Consider the following 24835-nt stretch of genomic DNA (forward strand, 5'->3'; position numbering starts at 1 on the left):
CAATCTAGTCACTCCAGAAAGCTCTTCCTCTAAGTGGTAGAAGGACAAAGTTACTCTTTCCCGAACTTCCCTAGGAGATGGGCAAAACTCCAGGGGTGGATGGTATTGATCAAAAAAGCATATTCAGTATTGTAATTGTAATTTATATTTGGGAAACAACAAATCCTGTCTTCTCTTAACACAAGCTCAGTTGGAATTTTTTTTTTTTTTTTTTAATGTAGAGGGACACTGTTTTAGCATATTTTGCAAGAATGAGGAGGGTGTGTGTTTTCAGAATTGACTAAAGGTCAGATTCCAGGGTCTTGATATCTCCCACAAGAAAAAGCTGATTTTATTTTTAAAAGCCTCAAATGAATGCTCACTTTAGCCAGTGCATCTGTTCTTGATTCATTCACTTAGCTTTCAAGAGGAATCTTTATAGTATGAATCTCCCCTTCTTTGCAAAGCGAAAAACTCACATGCAGCAAGAAAAATCTACCCATTTGGGAAAATGGGATTTTTACTGAGTGCATTTTAAGTCCAGGGCCAATGAAGAAACTCATGAATATCTTCCGCTGGGGGTGTCACAGGGTCTTCAGAAGCTGATTTGGCAGCTACGACAGGGGCAGGAGGAACAGGCTCATGGTTAAGGGCACGGGCCGAGAACAGGAAAAACCCGGGTTTTGAGCCTCAGCTCAGATGCTGTGTGACCACGGGTTCCTCTCTAAGACCGAGGTGATGATACCTACTTCCAGCTACTATGAGGGTTAAATAAGATAATATGTAAAGCGGTTAACACAGAACCTGGTTGCTACCTGGCAGGTATCATAATCAACCACTTGATTAGCGCTGGAATCGTTTGTTTTGTTTTTGACAGCTACGGGGAAAAGTCCTGGGCACGATGCCGCAGTTATCTTAACCTATAGGCAATCAATAGAAGGGAACAGGGCCAGCCACTGGGAAATGCCGATCCAATCAAACTCTCAAAGCGAATGGTTCATCAAACACGACTCCCCCGAAGTGGACATGTGTACCTTTCCCGCAATCAGCACACTCGCTCCAATCCGCGCTAACGTGCGCCTCCCCGCGCGCCCACCGAGCGAGTCTCCCCAGGTCGGGAATCCAGGGCCTTCAGGCTCACTGCCTCACGCCCTGTCATCCAGCCCCAGGATCAGCAGTGAACAAATGACCTTCCCTCTCGGGAAATCCAGAAACAGGTTGTCACCTCCCGGGGGATTTGCTCAGACAGGTTTGCGGAAACAGACAAAATGGTTGCTTGCCTCCAAGTCCTCAGGATCCCAGCTCTCACCACCGCTTTCAAAACAGCAAAGGCCTGGGTTCGGCACCCTCTTTCTGCCTCCCAAAAGGAGTGGGCTTGTCTGCCAGCTACATCACATCTTTGCCAGCATGCAAATGATGCACTTTGGGGTTTCTCAGGGTGTTAACCCCATGCTCCCCGATCCCCAAGGAGAGGAGTAAACAGTTGGGACCAGCTGTGCAGGAGGGAGAAATGAAGAGCGTGGGTGAGAGTATTTATTCTCCGAAAGGGTTTCCAGCACGGGGTCATTTAGATAGCTGGCACAGAGAAAAGGCAATTTCCCCTAGCATGGTTTGCACATGGGCTTTTAGGGACAGCGTGCTGCAGCGAGGTACATCAATCACGCTTTCCAAATGCAAAATATTTATGTATATTTTTGGTAACGGGGGCTGTTCATTTGTTCTGCTGATATTCACTAGCCCGGAATGAAGAGCTCTGTTATTCATCATTCTCATACTCATTTTAGCCAGTTTCACTCTCCCAACACCACAAATTACAAGCTGATACACGGTTGGGAGCAGATCCCTCTCCTACCCTCTCCTCTTTGGTTAATAATCACAGCTACCGTTGATGGAGCTGGACGCTCAAGAGCAGGGCTGGACGCTCCATCTACCTTACCTTATTTGGTCTTAGAACGATCCTATGAGGTAAGTCTGTTATGGTCTCTGTTTTGCAGATGAGGACACAGAGGTCCACACAGGTACAGTGACTTGTCCAGGGTCATGCAGCTAGGAAGCAGCAGGGTGGGATCTGACTTTGGCTCCAATGCTGAGATGGGTAGCTACCGTGACATACTGGTTCCTCACTCCTCCTGGGCTAGAAATGTCATCCCGGGCCCATCTGAATCCCGAGCACCCTCTTCAGCAGTCTTTATGGGGGCTGAGGTGCTCTGGGTGCAGGGCTCAGAGCCGGCTTCCTTCTGGTTCCTGATGCCACCCACCGCCCGCCCTTTCTAGGTGCCCCTCCAGGTCCTCCCCGGTGCTTCAACTTTTGACACCAGTCTGAAGTTTAAATCTCATGTCTTGCCTGTGTGACCCGGATGAAGAGTCCCTTCACCTCTCTTGGCTGTATTTCGTGCCTTCATGAAGAGAAGGTAATTATCTCTCTCTGCTGAGGTTGTGGGAAGATGGAACTAGGGAGGGCAAGGGTCCCCCATGGCTGTCCCCACCTACCCAGCCTGAGTCTCCTGGCTGGGGGAGCTCAAACTCCAGACACAGTTCCCTCTGCACTCCTGCTCACTCGCTCCAGCAGGTCCCGAATCAGCATTCAACACACATCACTCTGCCTGTACAACGCCATTATCTCCCGAGGACACAGGCTCCGTTGTCACGGCAACCAGAGTCCTTCCACCAACTCTATTTAATAATTTCTCAACAGTGGAGCTGGGCTGGCTTGGGGCAGGGGAAAGAGCACTGGGTTAGGGGTTAGAAGCTTTGTGTCCTAGAGACTATGGCCTTGGGGCTCCTCCCTTCTGGGTCTCAGTTTATTCATCTGTAACACAGGGGTGTCTGAAATGAGTGGATTGTGTGACTTTCTCTGGCCTAGACAAACCCAAGAAACAGTTATCCAGGTCCAGAAGGCAGGAGGCAGGGGACTGGAGCTACTGGGGAGTGGATGGAGGTTTGGGTGACATCCTAAATCCATAAGAAGAACCAGAAACTGCCTTCAGTGACCAAACTCCTTTGCTGAATTGTTCACCAAACGTCACTTTTCAGATGTTTATGCAACCTCCGTGACCCTCGGGGTCCAGAGCTGGGGTTGGTTAGGAGACATAGTTTTGCCTTACTCTCCCCATTTTGCAGATGTGTAAACTAAGGCTTAGAAGGCAAAAGGGTTGTCCATGGTTGCCCGACAGGTGGAAAGTCCTGCAGTCCAGGAAGGCCAGGTTGGTGTGAGAGCTGGTCTACCTGCCTGTCCTGCCTCACTCTCATCTCACAGTTGATAGTGGCCTCTGGCTCTCACTGAAGAAGACTCAGTGAAGAAGAAGATAATAAAAAGCAAAGGGAGTAATACGATGTATCGAACTATGCTGAACCCCAGAGATGCCAGAAGACACAGTATTCCTGCTCATAGGGAATGTGTAGTTTTGACTGTGAGAGGCCAGAAACGCCTGGTTTGTCTCCACAACCCACCGTGTTTGGGCCACCCACCGTGGTCCAGGTGTTTGCCCACATCTGCCCCTGAGGATAACCTGTCAGGCCCCCAGAGGCCTCTATGAAAATGTCCCAAGTGGCCACCAACATCTCTTGCTTCAAGGAGCCACCGTGGACTCCGCTCTGGGGAAGGAACCAGTGTGGACAGGCTTTGTGGCTCCTGTCTTGGACCTACAGTTGGGGAGGGGGTGGTTGTGCCTCGGCCCAGGTCCATGGCATCACTTTTAGGCATGGCCACTGCCAGCCCAGCAGCACTATTAAACTCATCCCAGGTTGGCATTTTCATTTAATACCCGCGGCATAATTAACAGTGCTGCATCTGCTCTGTCATTAGTGGCATTCACTGCCATTTGGAGAAAGGGCTTTATCTTCCCCAGTCATTAGTCTCGGGAGGCTATTATGAGGGAAATGGAGGAGGAAGCGGGGCATGCAGCCGCCCTTCCCCTGCCTGGAGAGCCGGCTCCGGGCTTGGGTGCAGCTCATCGTCCAGTCCAGTCCAAATCCCTTAGCTTTATGGACTGAGAAATCAAAGTCCAGAGAGGGGAAGGACCCTGCCCTTTATCCCCTGCAAGCTTGAAGCCTGCCCGGACCCCAAGACAAGCCTCAGGGTCCCGCAGATCTAGATCTGAGTGGCAATTCTGTGGCATGTCAGTGGGGCGATCCTGGGTAACCATGAGAACGCCCCGGGGCTCAGTTTCCTTATGGAGGATCCTAGAACACTGCTTGTCAAATACTCAGCTCAGTGCCTGGATCACAGTCAGACCTCAAAGTCAAGGCTTGCAGCTATCCGATCATCTGCTACCAACCTGTTAAAAATGCATGCATTTAAATGTCATCTTCACATAATACTCTTCAGTAGGACAACTTCCCTGTTCCCAAGCCTACTTTCTTTCCTGTTTTTAAATCACAGGCAAGTCCTTGATCTCAAGCTCTGAAAACATCGGACATGGGAGCAAAGGGGCAAAGGGACTTAGGCAGCAGGGAAGCTGGACCTCATAATCAAGGGCACGGGAACCTTTGGCCTTGGTGGCTTTTATTTTGTAAAGTTTACTCTCTGCCTCGGTGAGTCAAGCCCCTGCCTCCTCCACTGTGACTCCACTCAGGTGCTTTCCAAAAGCAATGGGTAGCATGAAAAGGCACATGGAGAGGGGGCATCAGCAAGGTTTGGGTTCAAACTCTGTTGTGCAAGCCAGGGTGAGTGACTCCGTCTACCTCAGCCTCCAGGTCCTCCTCTGGCCCACGGGGACAGTAACAGCTATCCCCCTATGCCCGTGAGAAGGGGCATAGAGTTGACTAAAGATCAGATTCCTTTAGTCAACCGGCCTCAGGCGGTTCTTCTCACGGGCCTCAGGCGGTCCAGGACCCGTGCCCAGGGGGGCACTCCATACTCGGTGGCTGAGAGGAAGAGTTAAACTCTCAGGCGCCCCTGCCCCCCAACACCCCAGAAGGAAGCTCCCAGAACTTTGATTTTTCATAATCTTCAGCAAGGACAGAGGGGGAAGTGCAGTAATGGCCTGAATGAGTGACTCCGTCCCCTTTCCTATCCTCTTGACTGGAAAGGACTCAGAACCACTCAGCCTGCACCTCCAGCAGGTCCCAAACAACCCAAGGCTCACCTATGGATGCTTCCTCATGCCCTTCCTGGTTGCCGAGGCCCTGAGATCCTTCTAGACAACCTCACAGGGCCCCTGGTGTATCTGTTTTCACCCAAATCTACCTAGATAAGCATGCTTGTGTTCACGCACTGAGAATAATCATCCCTTCCTTTCCTCCCAAATCTGGCTACCGCTGGGGGCCCCCCTGGCCAAATGAGCACATATCAGATTCCACAAACTCTGGGAATAATTGTGGAGATGTTAACCTCTGGCCCAAGCTCAGAACTAGAGGGAAGGCGAAAACGATGCCGGGGCTCTTCCCCACCCGCCCCTGAACTGCAGGGCTGTGCCTTCCCGTCCTATCCTGAGATCAGTCCCTATGTGCTCGGGGTTCAGTCTGCATGGATTAAGCTCGTCGGGCTCCTTCTCAAGGGGCAACTTGCTAGATTCAGACTTGGGTTTAGTAGAGGTGAATCCCGTCACCTGGGGATAACTGTGTTCAGGGCTTGTTGAGTCTCTGTTTCCCCATCCAAAGGATGGAGATAATCATGGCAATAATAATAACAATAATATTTTCACTTGGCTCTCCCAGGGCTGTTGCAAACTTGGACTATAAAATTCTACATAAGTGTTAGGCGTGCATGTACTCACATGTATACAGAGACCTCATTTGAGTCAAGGTCATTCTGACTTGGGCTTTTTGAGAAAACTAGCTTTTTAAAAAAAAAAAATGTCTTTTTTTGTTTGACAGACGATTCTTCTCCAGGATATCAAGGACCGCATTTTCTTCCCCTGGAATATTTGATACGGGATCAAAAGACAGAACAGCTTCAAGAACATTTTTCTGCAACCTGCAAAGGACTCTTGTGATGACCAGAAGTTTTAGCAGCACCAAGTTCCAGCAAACTGCTATACTGATACCAAATGTCACTCAACTCCCGTGGCTGCTGCCTTCTCCCTGGACAGAACCTCCTTACCAAACAATAAGGCCATGAAAACAACCTGCTGTCAATGTCTTTCGGGGCATCTTTGACCTTGAATGTCCCTCTGGCCAGGGCTCAGTTGTGTCAGGAGCTGGCATGCAACACTGATCTTGCAGACACCATGCACAGACAGGTGGGCAGAGCTGCAGGTCACCGTCCAAGACAGCCACCAACTCCTGCTTCCTGCAGCCTGGTCTGTATGCCAGGATTCCACTCGGCCCCGGAAGCTGGGGGCCCCGTTGGCAGCCAGCCAGCCCCTGGCACCTTAATGTGGCCTGTTCCACCTGGCTGCACGCCCCCTGCTTTCAAAGAGCCCCAGCCAATCACTCTGCAAGACCTGGCCTCCTTGTAATTTCCAATTTGTGACAAATGTAAAAATAGAAGGCCATTCGATGCAGGCGGCTCGCATCAAATTGGATGCCACTTTCGTGTCATGTCAGATCACAGTAAACAGAGCTGATGACTTCGTCGGCCACTCTCAATGACTTCTGGAGCAGTGAGAGGGTGGTGACAAATTGTGGGACACCTAAGAGTTGGGGAAAGGTGGCTGGGTGCACAATATTAAAACCAGCTTCAAGTGAATTTGAAGTCTAGCTCACAAATATGCTGTGAGAGGCAGGGCACCCGAGTGCAGATCCCAGTTCTACACCTTAGCAGCGGAGGGACCTTGGGCACAACTCATCTCTCCATGCCCTGGCTTCCCCCAAAGAACACCACCACCCTCCAGAACTGTGGCCAAGGTCAACTGTTGGAAAACAAAGGGGGAGTGCTTTCTAACTGTGCAGCTCCATAAATGGGGCGTGTGGTCCTTGCCAAGTGAGCAGCACTGGGGCGGGGGGTGGGGGGGGGAGCGCTCTTCCGGGGCAGGGATGTCAGCACATGGCAGTTGAGCTGGGCCTCCAGGGGCCAGTTATGGGCCTAGCAATCCTGCAGCAAGCACCTTCACCTCTCTTCCTCTGTTTCCTTAAAACAGGGACAGGGACACAGGGACAACCCTATGTACCCCACGGGGTTTTGTGAAAATTAAATGCAAAGATGTAAGTAAAGCACACAGCACATTCCCTGGCTGATCGTCAACTTGCAATAACTGTTAGCAATGATTGTTATTGACGATATTATCATTGGAACAATGTTTAGTGGTTTTTTTTTTTCTTTCTTTCTTTCTTTTTTTTTTTCTCCGTTTGTGACTGAATCCAAGTCTGTGCTGAAATATCACAGCTTGTGTTCACACCTACCATCTATGCCAGGCAGGCCTTATCCCTACTATTAGCTGGCTTCCCACTGACTCTCATGCCAACCTGCCCCTGGCTCTGAGGTCTGCAGGTGAGCTCTGAGCAAAGATGCTGGATGTTCACAAGGCTCACAGAGGCCACATTTCCTGGGAAGGCCTATGCTGGGGTCCACATCTGGCCTCCCAGCCATTTCCCCCTCTTAGATACCACACTCTTTCCCTCCACCTCTCAGCAACCTTCAGGGAGTGGAGCAAAAAGGTAACAGTGAGGAGCACCAGTGCTGGGCCCACTGAGGAGCCGGTGCAGAGGAATGCCACGGAGCAGTGGACGTCTGCCGATCTCCTCACTGAGAGGGGCCCTGCTGCTCTTTGCAATTGGAGTCAATTCAAGGTTGTTTTCATCACGGCAGGGGCTGTGCTCTGTCCACCATTCTCTGGGCACAGAGAAGCTCCGGTGAGTCTGCATGGGGGACTGAAGGGGCTGCTCTGACAGGGGCAAAAACAGGCCTGCTGACACATCTCCGTGTCCTTCCGGGGAATAAGGCGATTAAAGGGCTCTAACTGGGTTTGGCACTGCAGCTGTAGCTGAAGGACAGGGATGCTGGGGTGGTGTGGTTTTGGTGATCCAAGGGAAGGAAGGTGGGCACACCTGGGACCAGGTGACAGGGAGGGGCTCCAGCATCCCATCTGCTCCCAAGGACAAAGGGGACGGGGCTTGAGGATGGACTTTGGATGCAGGGGGCTAGGGGCGGTGGGCAAAGCTTAATGGTTGGCACTTGGTCTGTGATGCATATCTGTGCTAAGAGAAGAAGGAAAAAGACATCTCCGAATTCCAAGTGGCTTGGGACATTTCTATCTCAGCTGCTGAGCTCACAGCCAAGCCTACAAACAGTATCTTTACATGATGGCGAGAAGCCACCTGACATTGGTGCTTTATTCAAGCTCTTAACTTATGCTGGGAAGGTAGAGAAACAGCCACTGCTCAGACAGCAGACCTAGAGGCCTCATTGCCAGCCATTAAATCCTCACAATCACCCTTCCACTTCACTCTATGGAGGTGAAAACTGAGGCCCAGAGACCCAGGAGAGGGGCAGAGTGTTGGCCAGGAAATCAGAAGATTGGGGTTCAAATCCCTGCCCTGCCTCTTCCCAGCTGGATGACCTTGGGCAAGTCACTTCCCTTCTCGGTACTGCAGTTCCCTCACCTCTGAAGCGGGGATTAGAAGAGTAGCGGCTGCAGGAGGTTATTATCGGAATTATGCTGGCCACACTGGAAGCTTGCAGTACTCCATTCCTCCCTTCCTTCCAGTGGGGATGAGAACTTACCCAAGGTCACTGGGCCAGAAAATGGCAGCACCCCAGCTCAAAGCCAACTGAGCCAGGGCTGGTTCTAGTCTCAGAGTCCACCTTTTCGAGCCTCCCTGGCTCAATGACATAGAAAGGTATTGCAGGTCGGTCCATGCCAGCACTGTCGTCACCTTCCATCGGTGCAGGCTTTATTCTAAGACACTTCCTAAGTGCCTGCTATGTGCTGGGCCACGCATAAACAGATGACATTTGGGGTTCCTGATTGCCGGGCATGTGAAATCCGGAGAGACAGAGCTATTGTGCTTCTTTCTGCCTTGATGGACTTGCTCTTTCCTCTCTTTACCCTCTGAGTTGTTTCCTTCTGGGCCTCTAGATGCCCCTCTCAGCTCCATCCTGAGCTGCTGGGGACCCACTTCTCACCAGACCTTCCAGCCTGGGAATAAAGGGCTGCACACAAGACGGATGGTCCCGGTTTCCTCTCCCACAGCAGCTGCCTCTCTCCTGTGTGGTTCTTAGGAATCGCCCCACTCTCCAGATTCTCTGCCAGACAAGCCCGGCTGTGTGCCCCTGCCTGGGACTCACTGTTTGTCCTCCAAGCCCTGGCCACCGAGCCAGCGCTTGGCTGGAGAGAGAGAGCTCTTTCTTTGTTTGCTGCTTGCCTGACAATTTATTTCTGAGACTCAAGAGAGGCTCAGCCATTTTGCCCTGGATGCTCTGAGGAAAGGTCTCTCCCACTCCTCCTGGGACTTGCACCTCTAAGGGCAACGTCCCCTCTTCCTCCTCTGCCTGAGGGAGGGCCTGGGACTACTCAGACCCAGACCAGAGCAGAGGCGGGGTCAACCCTTCCCAGAGAGAATGCTCCAAAGGGAGAGAGTGAGAGAGAGACACAGAGGGTACAAGTTGCCTGTAGTTCCCACTGATCTCCTTTGTTCTGGAATTTGGGAGTCGGGGCAGCCTTCTCAGACTCCCTTGTGAATACGTTTCCCCAAAGTTCCCAAAGAGAAAGAAGAACCTAAGCAATACCCAGCACCCACCATCCCATCTAGCCAAACACCTCCTCTCTCTCCAGACACCCACTTAGTGTGTCACAGAAAAATGAAGGTCGACCCCAAAGTCCACTCACATAGCCCGACAGCCTGAGATTTTGGGGTTGTCACCAAAGCTCAGGAGCCATTTTACTCAGTGCTTTCCCCTCCACCCCAGTTCTTCATGGGGATGAGGCTGGGGTTTCTAGGAGAGGGAGGGAGTGCTCCAGCCCCATATCGGGAAGAAACAGGGCTTTATCATTTGGCTTTTTAAAATCCAATTTTCTCCTTGGGGTCCATGTCTATCTTGGGAAGAGATCAGCTAAGAGCCTCAGTAAGGGGTTGCCCAGTCTAAGTTCCTTGTCTGAGGACCAAGCCAAGCTAGAAGAGGGCATCTGTGGGTGCCACCCGTAGGGATGGTGGGCACAAAGGGGACGGACATGGAGACCCCACGGTCACTGCCCCGGGGTAGGTAACCACGGCAGGCACTTTCCTTTTTCCCATCCCCGGAGAGCACATGCGGGACACAAGAAGGTGAAAACAGTTTCCTCAGCAACAAGGGGACGGTGTCCCCAAACCCTCCGGGGGCCTGCCCTCACCCCACATTCCTCGGGTACGGAGCGCAGAGTGCGGCGGAGCTAGCGTGCGCGCAGCCCCGGCGGTGGCAAACGCTCCTTGGCCAACATCTCTGGAGAGCCTGCGCTGCCCCCGGAGGCAAGGAGGTGACCCGTCCCCGAGTCGCTCGCGCCAGGGCCCTTGGAGAAGGAACGAGGCGCGCGGCTCGACCTCGGCGCATCGGACCCCGGGACGGAGCAGTGGCCACGGCCCCCGGACGCTCCTCTTCGTATCCTGCGCTGCCCGGGGCCCCGCCACCCCGGAAACGGACGCGGCGCTTCGACGGCTCCAGCTAGGAGGCTCCAGCGCCAGCGAGGGGGCCCACGCGTGCCCGCGACGGGGAAGGGGCAGGGGGCCCTCGCGACCCTCGCGCGCCCCCGGGGACCGGCCGGGCTCACGTCGGCGGTCGGGTCGGAGGGCGGCCCGGGCTCCTCCGTGCGGCCCCGACCCCGGGGGCCGCCCCCACCCCGCGCGGCCGCACCTGCCCGGGCGGTCCGGGGCTCCGCGGCCCGCGCCCCGACGCCGGCGCCCGATCCTACCTGCGGCCCGGGCTGCGCTGCCCGCAGCGGGCGCTGCGCGGGCAGCTCGGCCGCTCCGGTGCGCTCCGGGCGCGGGGCCGCTCGGGCTCGGGCCGCGCTGCGCTCCCGGCTCGTCGGCTCCTCCGCTGCTCCGCGCAGCGCGGCTCGGTCTTCCGAGGGCGGGCGGAGGGACGCGGGGAAGGGGCGGGCGGGGGAGCGAGGCGCGCAGGGCGGGAGCGCGCGGCCGGGGGCGGGGCGCTGCTCCGGGAGCCCGCCCCGCCCGGGAGGGCCGCCGCCCGCCGCCCGCCCATCGCCCCCGCCGCCCCCCGCCGCCCCCCGCCGCCCCGCCCCGGCCGCGGGGTCTCCGCATCCCGCCTTCCCGCCCTCCCCGCGCGCCCTCCCCGCGCGCCCTCCGGCTCTCCCTCCGCCCGCCCACCCGCTGCTCCCTTCTCTCCCTCCTCCCAGCCCCTCCTCCCCCGTCTCTCGGGTGGCCTCTCGGGCCTTGGCCTCGGGTCCTCAGCCTGGCGCTCGTGGGCTCGGTTTCGTTCCTTTGCAACACGGACTCCCCTCTTGGCTTTCTCTTTGCAGCCTGACTGTCCGCTTCTGCGGTTGGTCTGTCCTTTCAGCTTCTCTGCCTCCCTCTGGCCCCCTCTTCTCTCTGTAGGTTACAGGGCCCCCCGGGTGGGGGTGGGGGCGGGTGGGGGCGGGGGGCCCCTGCCTCCCGCTGCCTGTTAGGAGGGGAACACAACTTCCGACCCGAAGCTAACTGGCCCTTGGTGCCCGTCTGGGGTGTGCCTGTGGCACGGTGGGGCAGGTTGCTACCAGGGTTTGGTCCTGGAGACACAAGTGGGTGCACAGGTGGATAAACATGACTAAAAACTGGAGAAACACCCGAGGGATGGCAGTGGAACCCCCAAGACATCCTCCTACTTGCAGTGTCTGAGGTTTGAGGGACCCTGCTCTGGAGAAGCCTCTCTCCTAGCTGATCCCAACCCAGTGCGGGAGGACTCCCTCCCTTCCCTTTGCTGACACCGCCTGCAAGTCCTGGCACCGCTGCCCCCTTCCATTTTCACAAAGGCTCCTGGAATTGGGGTCACAACTGGCCTTCTCTCTGGGTTTCCCAAAGACTCATAGAATTCCCTCTTTCCAGCCCTGACCTACTCTTCACCTCCTCTCTTTTCCCCTAGGGCTGGCATTTCCTGATGGACTTGCCATCCTCTACCCACCTTGCCCCCCACTTGGGTCATCCATCCTGGGGTCCCATGACCACCCTGACTTCTCCTGGCTCTTTCCCTACACGCACCCACAAGCATGGCATCCCAATGCCTTCCTTGATATCTTCCATCTGTCCCTCCCCCCACTTCACTGGTCACTAGCTCCCACAGGCTTATAACCTCCACTGACTGGGACTTCAAATAAATATTTATTGAGCTTCCACTTGCCAGGCACTGTCCTATGCTCTGGGGACACAGCGGTAGACAAGACAAATCTCAAGGTGGTCTTGGTCCAGCATGGAAGATGGGCTTCTGTCCAATAGTCAAGTAAGCCCAGAGTGAAAAGCTTTGCCAGGAGCACACATTTCAGGGGCATCTCAGGCCAGCTCGGGGTGGCCATTTGAACTGAGGGCCATAGGATGATTGGGAGCTGCCTGGATGGAGAGGTGGGACACAACTCTTAGCAAAGATACGAAGGTAGCAAAATGGAAGCTATTTTTGCTTGCCTGACATTCATTCCAACTTCTTCAGGTGATAGCACCTCAGTTTTGATTTGGGGAACTTCCCCTCCTCCCCTCATTCCTATGGCCGGGTGGGGTTCTCTTCTTCCAGAGGTGGACACATGCCCTGGGTATAGCCAGAGCCACCATGACCTCGATGGGGAGGGGGCACGGAACATGTGGCGTAGGCTGGCTCAGTGAGAAGTCTCCCTGGGACTTTTGTGAAAACTAATGTTGAACAGAAGCTTGACCTCCACCGCGGTCCCAAGCCTGGAGCCGCCAGCAGCCACTTTTCACACCTGGAGTAGACCCTACCTGAAAATGCAGCCAACATAGAGCAGGGCAAAGCTGGGAGATGGAGAGTGGACCGAGTCCTGATGAATATTGTTTGGGTCTCTGAATCTAGCCATGCCTGTAGGCTGTTTAGTTATTTTAAAACCCATTAAGTTCCTTTTTGTCAATTATGCAAGTTTGAGTTCAGTTTCCGTTGCTTAAAATCAAAACTGTCCCGATGAATCCAGAGCTGGATTGAGAAATATGAAGCATTACCTATATAAAGAAATAATCATAACCACTTCCATCTCCCCTTCTGCCTTTGGGTCTCCTGAATAACCTCATTCACGATTGTCTCTCTTTTTTCTAAATTCCTGATCAGAAGTTAATTCCCTGCTATTTTCATTGCAGTACATGTGTTTTGCCTACATACCAAAGCGAATTCTAGCTGTCAGGTCAGTTTCATAGGCCGCCATCTGATGCTTGAATTATCTTCACAACATTTCCTGCTCCCCATCCCCTCTCCCCCCATGACTGTCTAGCATCTGTCTGCACGTCTCCAATGATGGGAGCTCCTTATTCCACCAGGCAGATGGTTTCAAACAACAAACTCTTATCTCAGTGGAGTTCTGAGAACTGTCTCCTGTGCCATGGGGTTTGGGTAAGGGCCACTATACTATAAAGATGAGGCAAGTGTATATAGGACCTTCATCCTTCTTAAAAATCCCCAGTTAAAGTCTTCCAGAGAATTCATAGGCACCCCTCATGGGCTAGAGTGGTGGGTTCCATTAAGCAGCATTCCCAAATGTGGACTGGCCATTAGGTGGTAGTTAGGATGTTGTTGGTGGAGTGGAATAATCTGGAAGGGATACAAATCAAAACCACAATGAGATACCACCTCACACCAGTGAGAATGGGGAAAATTAACAAGGCAGGAAACCACAAATGTTGGAGAGGATGCGGAGAAAAGGGAACCCTCTTGCACTGTTTGTGGGAATGTGAACTGGTGCAGCCACTCTGGAAAACTGTGTGGAGGTTCCTCAAAGAGTTAAAAATAGACCTGCCCTACGACCCAGCAATTGCACTGTTGGGGATTTACCCCAAAGATACAAATGCAATGAAACGCCGGGACACCTGCACCCCGATGTTTATAGCAGCAATGGCCACGATAGCCAAACTGTGGAAGGAGCCTCGGTGTCCAACGAAAGATGAATGGATAAAGAAGATGTGGTTTATGTATACAATGGAATATTCCTCAGCCATTAGAAATGACAAATACCCACCATTTGCTTCAACGTGGATGGAACTGGAGGGTATTATGCTGAGTGAAGTAAGCCAGTCGGAGAAGGACAAACATTATATGTTCTCATTCATTTGGGGAATATAAATAATAGTGAAAGGGAATATAAGGGAAGGGAGAAGAAATGTGTGGGAAATATCAGAAAGGGAGACAGAACGTAAAGACTGCTAACTCTGGGAAATGAACTAGGGGTGGTGGAAGGGGAGAAGGGCGGGGGGTGGGAGTGAATGGGTGACGGGCACTGGGGGTTATTCTGTATGTTAGTAAATTGAACACCAATAAAAAATAAATTAAAAAAAATAAATTAATTAATTAAAAAAAATCTGGAAGGGAAAAGCTCTTCTGTGTTCATCTCCCTATAACATGCTTGTGACTTTTGTCCAGGGATAAGTCTCAGGTTGGTACTAATTTTTCATTACTTTTCCAAAGTCCTGACCAATCCCATTTAAGAGAGAGAGAGAAACTCTAGGACTCCAGCCTTGGTAGACAACAATGTCTAGTTAGAAGTGAATGCATTGCTCATTTGTCCTTGCATTTCTTTTAATGAGACCTATTTCTGGCAAGCAATACTGATCTTCTAGTTATAGCATGATGTACAGTTTCCTTTTGGGATACATTTATTTAATCTAAAAAAGAAAAATATTTAAGTAAATAAAAATAGACACAGTGCACAGATTTCACAAAACTCTTGTAAGTGGCTTGCAAATGACTAAAGTTTGAGTAGCCTAATTTAGAGAAACATTACACCCATGTGTTCATTCACTTAAAGGATGTTTATTAAGCACCTCTGAGTACCAGGCATGGAAGAGGACCAGACAAAGAGACAATACAGTTGATAGGAAACTCCTTAGAGAGGGAATGGCCTGAGCATGGAAATCTTAACCAGCACATTAAAGAACTGGACTTGACCTTGGGGGCACTGGGGAGCCATTGATTGTGCTGGAGCAGAAGAGTAAGGTAAGAAAGGTTGAGACTGGCCAGATGTGCAAGGTGGATTGACGGGGAGAAGAGTGGAAGCCAGGAGACCAGCAGGGAGCTTTTGTAGCATTGTAAGTGTGACATGAGACGGGTCAGTACCTAGCAGAGTTCCCAATTCACCCAATAAATGGTTGAAACTGTTATTGTTAATATTAATGTTGTAGTCTTCCCTCTTCCCTGCCTTAAGGTAATTCATGAAGTCATATTTTACAGGCCTTCAGACTGGAATCGGTCCTTAGAGAGTACCTAGTTGAGTCCTTCTATTTTAGAAATGGGTAAATCAAGGCCCAGAGAGAGGTGACTTGCTCGAGAGCACCTTGGTGTGTGATGGTGAAACTAGGAAGATGTTGACTACCTGCTACATTTTGGAACACGTGCTACATGTAGGGAAACAGAGGCCCAGAGAGTCACTGGTCCAAAGCCACACAGCAAGACAGGAGCAGAGCTGGACTCCCAGCTCAAGCCCGGGCCACCTCAAAGCCACTAAGCCATTAAACTGGTTTATCTTGCCCCTGGGGGTATTCTGCCAACGCTGGCTGCCTCCCATGAAGGCCACAAGTGGTGCTGTGGGGAGAGGCCTGATCTGGGGGTGAGGATGCTGAGATCTGTCACTAACCCTCTGTGTCACCTTGGGCAAGTCCCTTTCCCTCTCTGCGCCCCCCCGTTTGCTCACCTGCAATTAAAAAGATGGCACTCCCTTCTGCCATCCCGAGTCACCAGGCTGCTGGGGAAGAGGCTTAGGGGGAAGTCGTGCCAAGTCTGCTTCCCACTGTTTGGCCCAGGCCTCCTGCCCTGGACCCCTGTCCACTGCTTCCAGCAGACTGTCTCCCTCTTTGAGGGAATTCCCGCTTTGAGTTTCTCCAAAATTATAGTAAAACTGAGACGCATCCCTTCCACCTGAGAAAATATCCCCTGTGGGGAAACAGAGCTTCAGGTTTTGTTTGCTGAAGGGACGCTGTTATCCTAACCACACCCCCCTCCATGCAGGAAATTCCCCCATTAGCGAAAGAGCCACAGCTGTAATGTGTATAATCACTTGAAAACCCACAATAAACCTCACAGGGGATAATAGGACATAAGATCATTTTGTTATCCTGCCCACGAGTCACGCTGGGGCAGATCCCTGGCAGCCGCCTCGCTGCTGAATGTTCAAATATTTGTGTGTGTCATACCACGCTGGGATCAATATTTTAACACTTCAACAGAATGCCACTTCCAAAGAGTTAACCCCCCAAAAGACGGGTGGATAGCAGTCTGTGATGGGTGGGGGCTGAGCCTGTCCCTGCGGGAACGGCCCAATAAACATTTCTCTGCAGCGTGCAGCATTTTGGATAACGTGCAGGCTTTGCAGCTAGGCAGATCTTGGCCAAATGATCTCGCCTTCTTGGGCCTCAGTTTCCTCTTCCACAAAATGAGAATCATAACAGCATCCATCTGACAATGTTCCTGGGAGAAAGCCAGATAACACACGGCCAATACCCAATATACTTTCATTATTCAGGTGCCATTCACAAGGAAGCTCCTTGCTTTCCCTTCCCAGTCGACATGATCCTAGTTGGGGGTTGAAGGCAAGCTCAAATGCTACCACTGCCAGGAATCTTGCTGGAATTTTGCTCAGCTGCATGTGGATTCTTTCTCATATCCCCAGATAGATCTTGTTCCTGCTTCCCTGTAGGTACGTAACCACTCTCCTTTTGGTGGATCCAGTGACTGTTGTCCCGTCAAGCCCTGCACACAATAGGAGCTCACTATTCATCCTCACCCAGGGCAGAGAGCCTAGGACTCTGATTCCCTCTACACTCATTGCCTGCATCCAGCCCTGAGGCTATTTTCAGTCCCCCTCCAAAAGTTCTCAAGTCTGAATCTTTGCATATACCATTCCCCCTGCCAGGAATACTGTTCCCTTATCCTCCTCTCTTGGCGGACCCTTCTTCGGTCTGCAGGCTTTGGCTTGGATGCCAGCGGGACACCTCGTGCCCTCCTGGCTCGGACCAGTTCCCTGGTATATTCAGGGAACTCTGCATACAGTCACCCCCTGTACAATCGTTTTGCTTTTGCTTTCCTCTAGTTCAGTTACCCAAGGTCAACTGCAGTTGGGAAGTAGATGATTCTCCCTCTGAAGAATCGCCCAAAGGTCAAGTAGTAGCCTAACACTGTATCACAATGCCTATGTCATTCATCTGACTTCATCTCACCTCTGTAAGAAATTTGGGGGGAGCTTTGTCTTTAGAGCATTCATATGTGATACAGATGCAGGTGTGATCTTTAAAATTAATTCAGAAAGGGGTAAAAACCACATCACCCCTTCCCGGTTGGGTGACCTCAGGCAAGTTGCTCAAATTCTCTGCTGTGTCTCTGCTCCTTGGGCTGGTGGTCTGGGTTCAGTAAGGTGATGGCCATCAAGTGCCTAGTGCCCAGCCAAGGTAGCAGTTTGTACAATGGCAGCTCTAGTAGAGGGCTTTCGACGGCTTTAAAAAATGATGGCATCTTTGGGCAGCTTTTGAGAAAAGTGTTGTCTGCGAGAAATGGGCACTAAGTAAGAAAATGAAGAGGAAGTAGTTCCCCACCTGCCATGCCTTTGGGTGCCTCCTTGACCCCACCCTTGTCCACAACCGGGTGACAAAAGCCATCAGCAATCAGATGGTACCAACCTTACTTCCTCACCCATAGCAGCCCAACTCACTTTATCTGTTGGCTCAGCCAGCAGCCTATATAGTTTTCAAATTGAGGTATAACATACATACCTTAAAGTGTCAGTAATATTTTAATAACTTTGTGTGGTGACAGATGGTAACTACACATGTGGTGAGCAATTCATAATATATATAATCACTAAGTTGTACACCTGAAAATAGTATAATATAGAGAACTATACTACAATTAAAATTTTAAAACTTAAGTGCATGAAAATACTTACCTTGTGTGGACAGCTCAGTGAAATTTTACATGTGCACACTTCCATGTGCAAGACATAGAGCATTTTGAGCTTTTCAGAGATTCCCTCTCGATATATCACCCCCAAGAGGTAACGACTCTTCTGACTTCTAGCATCATAAATTAGTTGTGATCTTGAATTTCACATGAATAGAATCATACTCTTATTTGTCTGGTTTCACTCCCTCAGTATCATGTTTGTAAGATTTACCCACACTGTTATGTGTAGGAATTAGTTTATCTTTTCCAGGGCTATATGGTATTCCATCACATGACTATAGTATAATTTCTTTATATATTTTCCTGTTATGAACATTTATATTGTTTTCCACTTGGGGCAATAATAGGTAGTGCTGCTGGGAATATTTTTATATGTGCCCTTCAGTGCACACGTGAATGCGTTTCTGGCTGGTGGTCTTCTTTCATACTTACAGATTTGCTGATAAAATGCCATGCATTTTTAAGCCAAGAGTCACTTGCAGACTTGTCTTTTCAATCTCGGAATGGGATTGCTGGTCATGGATGTGTTTAACTTTGGTGGGTATGCCAGCAGCCTATTTAAGAGCTCTGGATCCTTGGTGGACCTGCCTCTTTTGACGGGGAAAAAGGAGCCCTTGAAATGGACTCCTATCTAAATTCCCCATATATTTGTTTAAAAAAAAAAAAAAACCAAAATTTTTTTATTCCAGCCTTAGCTGCCAAAGATGGCAGGCAGATTTATCTCCTTGGCTTCCTTCAGCCTGGCTCCTGGCTGTCACATCAAAAAGAAAGGCTCAGATTGGTGCTACCATGCCTTTAACACCTCTCCAATACTTGCTAATCTTCCTTTTTAACAAAGAACCGGCTGCAGCCTCCCTTCTGCAACATAGAATTTAGTAGCATTGTTCTTTGCTTATTATTGTTATTGTCATGATTTTAAGTTGGTTTCTATTTTGGCAAAGGATATTGGCTTTCCATTTGCAGTGGTGAAATGTTTCCTTTTAAATAAATTTACTGTTGTTTCAAGGAGAGTTGCTTTAAAGAAAGATCTGATTATTGCCCAAATCTGGCAAAATTCCTAAATTAAAGTGTGGATGATGAGAACGAAAATGAACGTGATATGTGAGTGGCTGAAACTTCAGAAACCCGGGGGCTGAGGGTGGAGCCAGAGGTTCACCTGGATTCCAGTTGTGGCACAGAACCATGACTTGCCCAAGGTCACACATTCGTTTTGATGTGAATGTTTCTTTTTGGTGTGAACACAGAAATTGGAAATGAATTGAAGAGGAAGTCACTTTCCGTGTTTGTGGGTCAGTGTTGTTTAATGCCATGTCCAGATACACCTGGAAACCCCACTGGCCCGCCAGTGGTAGACATCTGACAAGGACTTTCTGCCATAGTCTAGTGCTTCAGAAGCTCTTGTATGGCCATGAATTTCCTGACCCCTCAGCTGGAGAGTTATGGGACTGGGATAGGACAGTGGTATGAGCTCCCACTGGTCCCTAGATCTTCCTGGGGAGGTGCCCCTGTAGGCCAGGAACATGCGAGTGGTGGTTGAGGGCGGCAGTGGGCAGACTCAAGGACCCACATCTCTGATTTAGCCAGAACAGTTCCACTTGTATAATCTGGGCTTCTACTTACAATTTTGTTTGATACAATTTTTATGTCGCGAAAGATAAAAGTTAGAAGCCATTGGCTTTAGGGATCCCTGGATGGCTCAGTGGTTTGGGGCCTGCCTTTCGCCCAGGACATGGCCCTGGAGTCTCGGGATCGAGTCCCACGTCGGGCTCCCTGCATGGAGCCTGCTTCTCCCTCTGCCTGTGTCTCTGCCTTTCTTTCTCTCTCTCTGAATGAATAAATAAATAAAATCTTAAAAAAAAAAAAGTCATTGGCTTTAGAATCTTAAAGGGCTGTCTGGCTCACTCAGTTTAGTTCTTAAGCAAGTTTCCATTCCAAATCCCTTTGGTTTCAGGAGATGATATCTGAGCTCAAACTACCTGAAACACAAAATGAAACTTATTGGCTTGCACAGCGAAAATGTCAAGGATATATCCAGTTCACATAGCTGGATCTACTCCACGTCTCTGTCTTTCCATTTCTCTGCCTGGATCTGCTTTCTGTCTCTCCCTCCCTCCTTTACCTTTCTTGGTCCTGCTTTCTTCAGAATTGACTTATTTCTTGGGCAGCCTCTCCCCCATGTGTAGACGATATGGCTACCAACAGCTCCAGACAAATATCTTTATTTTCTTGACAGGGAAAACCCTCTCATTCCCAGCGTTCCCTGAAAATTCCCAGCTTGGACATTTGTTGGACTAACTTGGACGCATTACTGAACCAGCTGCCACGGTCAGAGGTATTTGATGCTCTCTTTGGCTAAGCCTGACTCATACACACTCCATCTTCATGGAGTCTTGGTGGAACCAGCACATCAGAACCATATACCAGGCACTGTGCTCAACTCTTTGTGTGTATGAGCTCTTCTAACCCACACAAGACTATGTGGGAGGTACTCAGCTTGTTGCCCATCATGTGAAGAATATACCTAAAGAACAGAAGCTCCATGAACTACCCACTCACATCACCAGACAGGATTCAAGTCCATATACTCTTAACCAAGGATGAGATCTCTCCTATGTTCTCTTTGGACTGAGTTTGAAGAAGTAATTCCCTGCCCCCGCCCCCAAATTGAGAGGTTGTAAACAGACCAGGGAAAAGGATTTCCGAACAGATAAAACCTCTAAGTGTCCAAATACCACCTTAAGGAATTTGAAACTGTGATTGCCAGAGGAGGGAAGTGGGGGTGTAGCTGAAGGGAGTGGAAATGTACAAACTTCCAGTTACCAAGTAAGGAAGTCATAGGGGTGAAATGAATCCATGGTGACTATAGTTAATAATACTGTAATGCCTATCTGAAAGTTGCTGAGAAAGTAGATATTGAACGTTCTCAACACAAGAAAAAAGTCTGTGACGATCGGTGTAGTGACGAATATTAACTAGATCTACTGAGGTGATCATTTCCCAACAAATACATTTATCAAATCATTATGTTGTATCTAAAATTAATATAATGTTATATGTCAACTGTACCTCAATACAAAACAAAACAAGGCAAAAGAAGAAAAAGTTTGAACTTAACCTAGGGAGCCTTGAAGGATGGGATCAGATCTGCGTCTTAGGAAATTCCTGCTAGGAGATTTGCTGCTGGTGACTGAAGCTTTGGTTACAACGTATCTGGATCTTGGCTTCCAAGGGGCTCTTTGCTTGAGTTCTCTCAAACAAAGGTGGCCCCCAGACAAGGACTTGAGTGGGAGTGGTCTACTTGGGAAGCTTAGGGAACACAGTAGGGAAGTGGGATTGGGAAGGGAAGGCAGCCAGTACGGAGTGCATGACCTAGCCCACTAGCTGGTGGGCAACTGGTGCTCAATTCCAGTGAGAAAACCTAGGTAAGAGTGTGCCACATACACCTCAGAATCATCCCACCTGAGAGGAGAGGGAGCTGGGGTATCTATACACCAAATCCTGCCAGCCATTGGTTGAAGACTGCTCCAAGAGTGCTAATTTCCTGACACTTCTGGACCAGCGAGCACTTGGTAAAACAACTTTCATAGGTGTTATGGGGAAGCCCGCAGGCAGAGATGCAGGGAAAGGAGTAGGAGGTTGGCCAGAGTCCCTGGAAAAGGTTAGGTGCAGGGTTATGGTAATATACTGTGTCTTCTCCACTGGGGAAGGGGTGGGCTGATGCCTGATGGGGGTGAGCCACTGAGCACTACCCTGAGTCTACTCATCTTATTCATCTTCTAGAATTTCTGCTTTCCAAAAGTAATGGGCAGTTGGGGTGTAGAGATGTGAATCCTGATCTTGGAGAGAGAAGTCCTCAGTTCATTCTAGGACTTTGTAGGTGGATGATGTCACTGGGCCACAGTCTATTCCTCTGCTATGTAGACACAGCCACGACTACCAAGGAGAGGTGGAAGGAGTGCATGGACTCAAAGCCTGGCACAGAGCAGATGCCCCATCAGGGCTTGTGGCACCCACACATCTCTATCTTAGGAGATCTGGAAGCAGCAAATGCATGATCTACTTTCATTATCTGCCATCAGAATGGCAGCTAATCACAATATCAGTATTTATGAGAAAAATGGATTCAGCATTTTTATTCCAAACGGAAGCTATTGACATTCCTAGAATAGTCCTGGGAGAGGGAAAACCCATTGCTAAACACTCCTTCAGAAACAATTTGCAATCAGTGGGCCAGGCGTGGGGCCAGCCATGTGGTCCGTTCTGGTTTTCTCTGATAAGAGGAATAAAGGCCTCTGCAGAAGGCCAGGGCTAGGGGCAGGTGGGGACCAGAAGAAGAGTTGACATCTTAATGGGAGAGAACACTGCAGAGCCCTGGGATTTGAGCTTGTCTGCCCCAGGCTGATGGGACTGGAGAGATCTTGGCGGGTGCAGAGGGAGGGGACCTCACAGGGCTTCTGCAACCTGCTTCCCCACCCCTGCTTCCTCCTCTCCCTCACTTTCTCCCTGACCCTCTCTCTGCCCATTTACCTCCCTGGTCTCTCTTCCTTTCCCTCTCTCTCCTTCCTCTCCTTATTTTGTTCTCCTTTGTTTTCCTCTTATAAAATACTATTAATGATGCAATATTTCTGGTGTATATTCCCTATAGACTATTACAATATTTAAGGGCTTTTGATCAACCACTTAATCTTCATTTCTTCCTCCACCCTTCTCAGCTACAACAGGAAGAGTGTGCCGCATGTCCTCTAGACTTTTCCCTTTCCAGTTGCATACATCTATATATACCTAGAAAACATGTAACAATGGTTTCTTGTGTGTGCGCTTATATTCTAAATATAGCATCTCACTCTAGTTATCATTCTGCCACTTGCTTTTTTTAAAAAAAGACTTTTCTGTAGAGTAGTTTTAGGTTCACAGCAAAACTGAGAAGAAGGTATAGCAATTTCCACACTCTCCCCGCCCCCACACAGGCACAGCCTCCCCTGCTGCCAACATCTCCAAGCAGTGGGTACATTTGTAACAACTGATGAACCTGCACTGACACATCATTGTCACCCAGAGTCCACAGTTTACATTAGGGTTCAGTCAGCTTTGTACATTCTATGGGTTTGGACAAATGTATCCATCATGCTAGGACAATACCGAGTATTTTCAATGCCCTAAAAATCCTCTGCTCTGCCTTTGCATCCCTCCCCATTCCCCAAGCCCTATCAACCACTGATCTTTTTTTTTCTAAGCTTTTTTTTAAAAAATATTTTATTTACAGGAGAGAGAGAGAGTGCACAGAGGGAGAGGGAGAGGCCGACTCCCCACTGAGCAGGGACCCAGATGAGGGGCTCTACCTCAGGACTCATGACCTGAGTCAAAGACAGAAGCTTAACCCACTGAACAGCCACCCAGGCATCCCAACATCTGATCTTTTCATTCTTTTCATACTTTTGCATGTTCCCGAATACCAGCTAGTCAGAATCATGTAGTATATAGCCTTTTCAGATTGGTTTCTTTCACTTAGTAGTACGCATTTACAATTCTTCCATGTATTCCTTGGCTTGCTAGCTCCTTTCTTTTTATATTGAATAATATTTCAATGTTTCCACAGTTTATTTGTCCATTCACCTACTGAAGACCTTAGATCATGCTGTTGGTATTATATCTAAAAAGCTACTGCCATCCCCACTGTTATATAGATTTCCTCCTTCGTTATCTTCTAAGAGTTTTGTGGTTTTGCATTTTTCATTTAAATCTATGATCCATTTTGTGTTAATTTTTGTAAACCATGCATATGATTTCTGTTGGTCACACAAAGGTAGAGATACAGCCCAAATGACCGTGGTTTGTTACCTTCATTCATAGTGGAAGGGACTTAATGAAAATAAAGATATGATCCATCTGGCAAGTTCACGGACACCCCCCTCCCTCAGTTCTCTCCATGGTGGTCTATAGGCCAGGAGGAGGGGGCTGCCATAGAAGCTGGAGGGGTCCCTTCCATGGGAGTCCCCATGAGGCTATGGATCCATGCAGCTCTGACCAGGCTCTGGGGGCAGGCATGATGGAAAAGGAGAAAAGGTTCCATTTGTGCCTTGCCTGAAGCATCTATCCAGCAGCTTGAGAGACACATGGGGACAGTACCCAGGGCCCAGGCATCAGTAAAGACAGTTGGGGACAGCCTTGCTGGCAATAGCCAATGTGGCTGCTAGAGAGGAAGATCACAGTGGATGCCGCAGGTGACTGCCACTGATGGGTTGGTTGGTGAGCACTGGCAAGATGTCATAGGGCCCACATGAGGGGGATGTAGAGCCAATGAAACATGAGCTAAGCTGTTTCCAGGACCCCATCTGAACCCATATGCTGGGGAAGCTTAGGCAACTCAAGATATAATAATCCTTATTTGCAGAATATTTGACTCATGTTTTTCAAGACATAGCCATTGTCATCCCCCAATTTATAGATGAGAGGCTGAGGGCCCAGAGAGAAAGAAATTTGTTCAAGGTCACACAAGGTCACTGCTCATTAGAAAACTGGTGCTAACTCAAGTTTTGGGCTCTTAGTCCAGTATAGAAGGTTAGAAGAGAAAAGGCTAAGAAGGAGAAGTCAGATAAGATCTTGGGGGCCTTGAGCATCAGATTAAGACATAAAGATCTTGTTCTGATGGCAACTGGGAGCAAAGGAAGGTTCTTGAGCCAGGACTTAGCAGATTGGGAAGATTAATCTGGTGGTGGTGGGTGGTGAGGCCTGGATAGAGAGAGTGAGGATTAAAAGGTTATCCAAGAAGGAATGAGGACACCTTGAGAAGAAACCCTGAGTATAAACCCCGCACCAAGAACCCCCCGGACTGTCCACTGGAAGGATCACAAGCATATGGACCTTTTCTGGTGTCCACTCCCAGCATATGTCTGCTTCATATTCTGTGGTGCC

General features: G+C 49.9%; 1 protein-coding gene and 1 long non-coding RNA gene across 2 annotated transcripts in view; one reads left to right on the forward strand and one right to left on the reverse strand.

Annotated features, from left to right (window-relative positions):
- SLC6A1 (solute carrier family 6 member 1) overlaps positions 1 to 10849 on the reverse strand; it is a 42079-nt gene extending 31230 nt beyond the window's left edge. The window contains exon 1 of the mRNA XM_025449795.3: positions 10746 to 10849. The gene's annotated coding sequence lies outside the window, so the exon portion shown is untranslated. The remainder of the gene's footprint in view (positions 1 to 10745) is intronic.
- On the forward strand, positions 1774 to 6839 carry LOC118351604 (uncharacterized). The gene is made up of 3 exons (XR_004807281.2): positions 1774 to 1944; positions 2254 to 2390; positions 5797 to 6839. It is a non-coding gene; the product is annotated as an uncharacterized LOC118351604 (long non-coding RNA).
- Positions 10850 to 24835: the final 13986 nt, after the last annotated feature.

This window comes from Canis lupus, chromosome 20 (assembly GCF_003254725.2).
Source record: "Canis lupus dingo isolate Sandy chromosome 20, ASM325472v2, whole genome shotgun sequence".
In the NCBI taxonomy this organism is placed as follows: domain Eukaryota; kingdom Metazoa; phylum Chordata; class Mammalia; order Carnivora; family Canidae; genus Canis; species Canis lupus.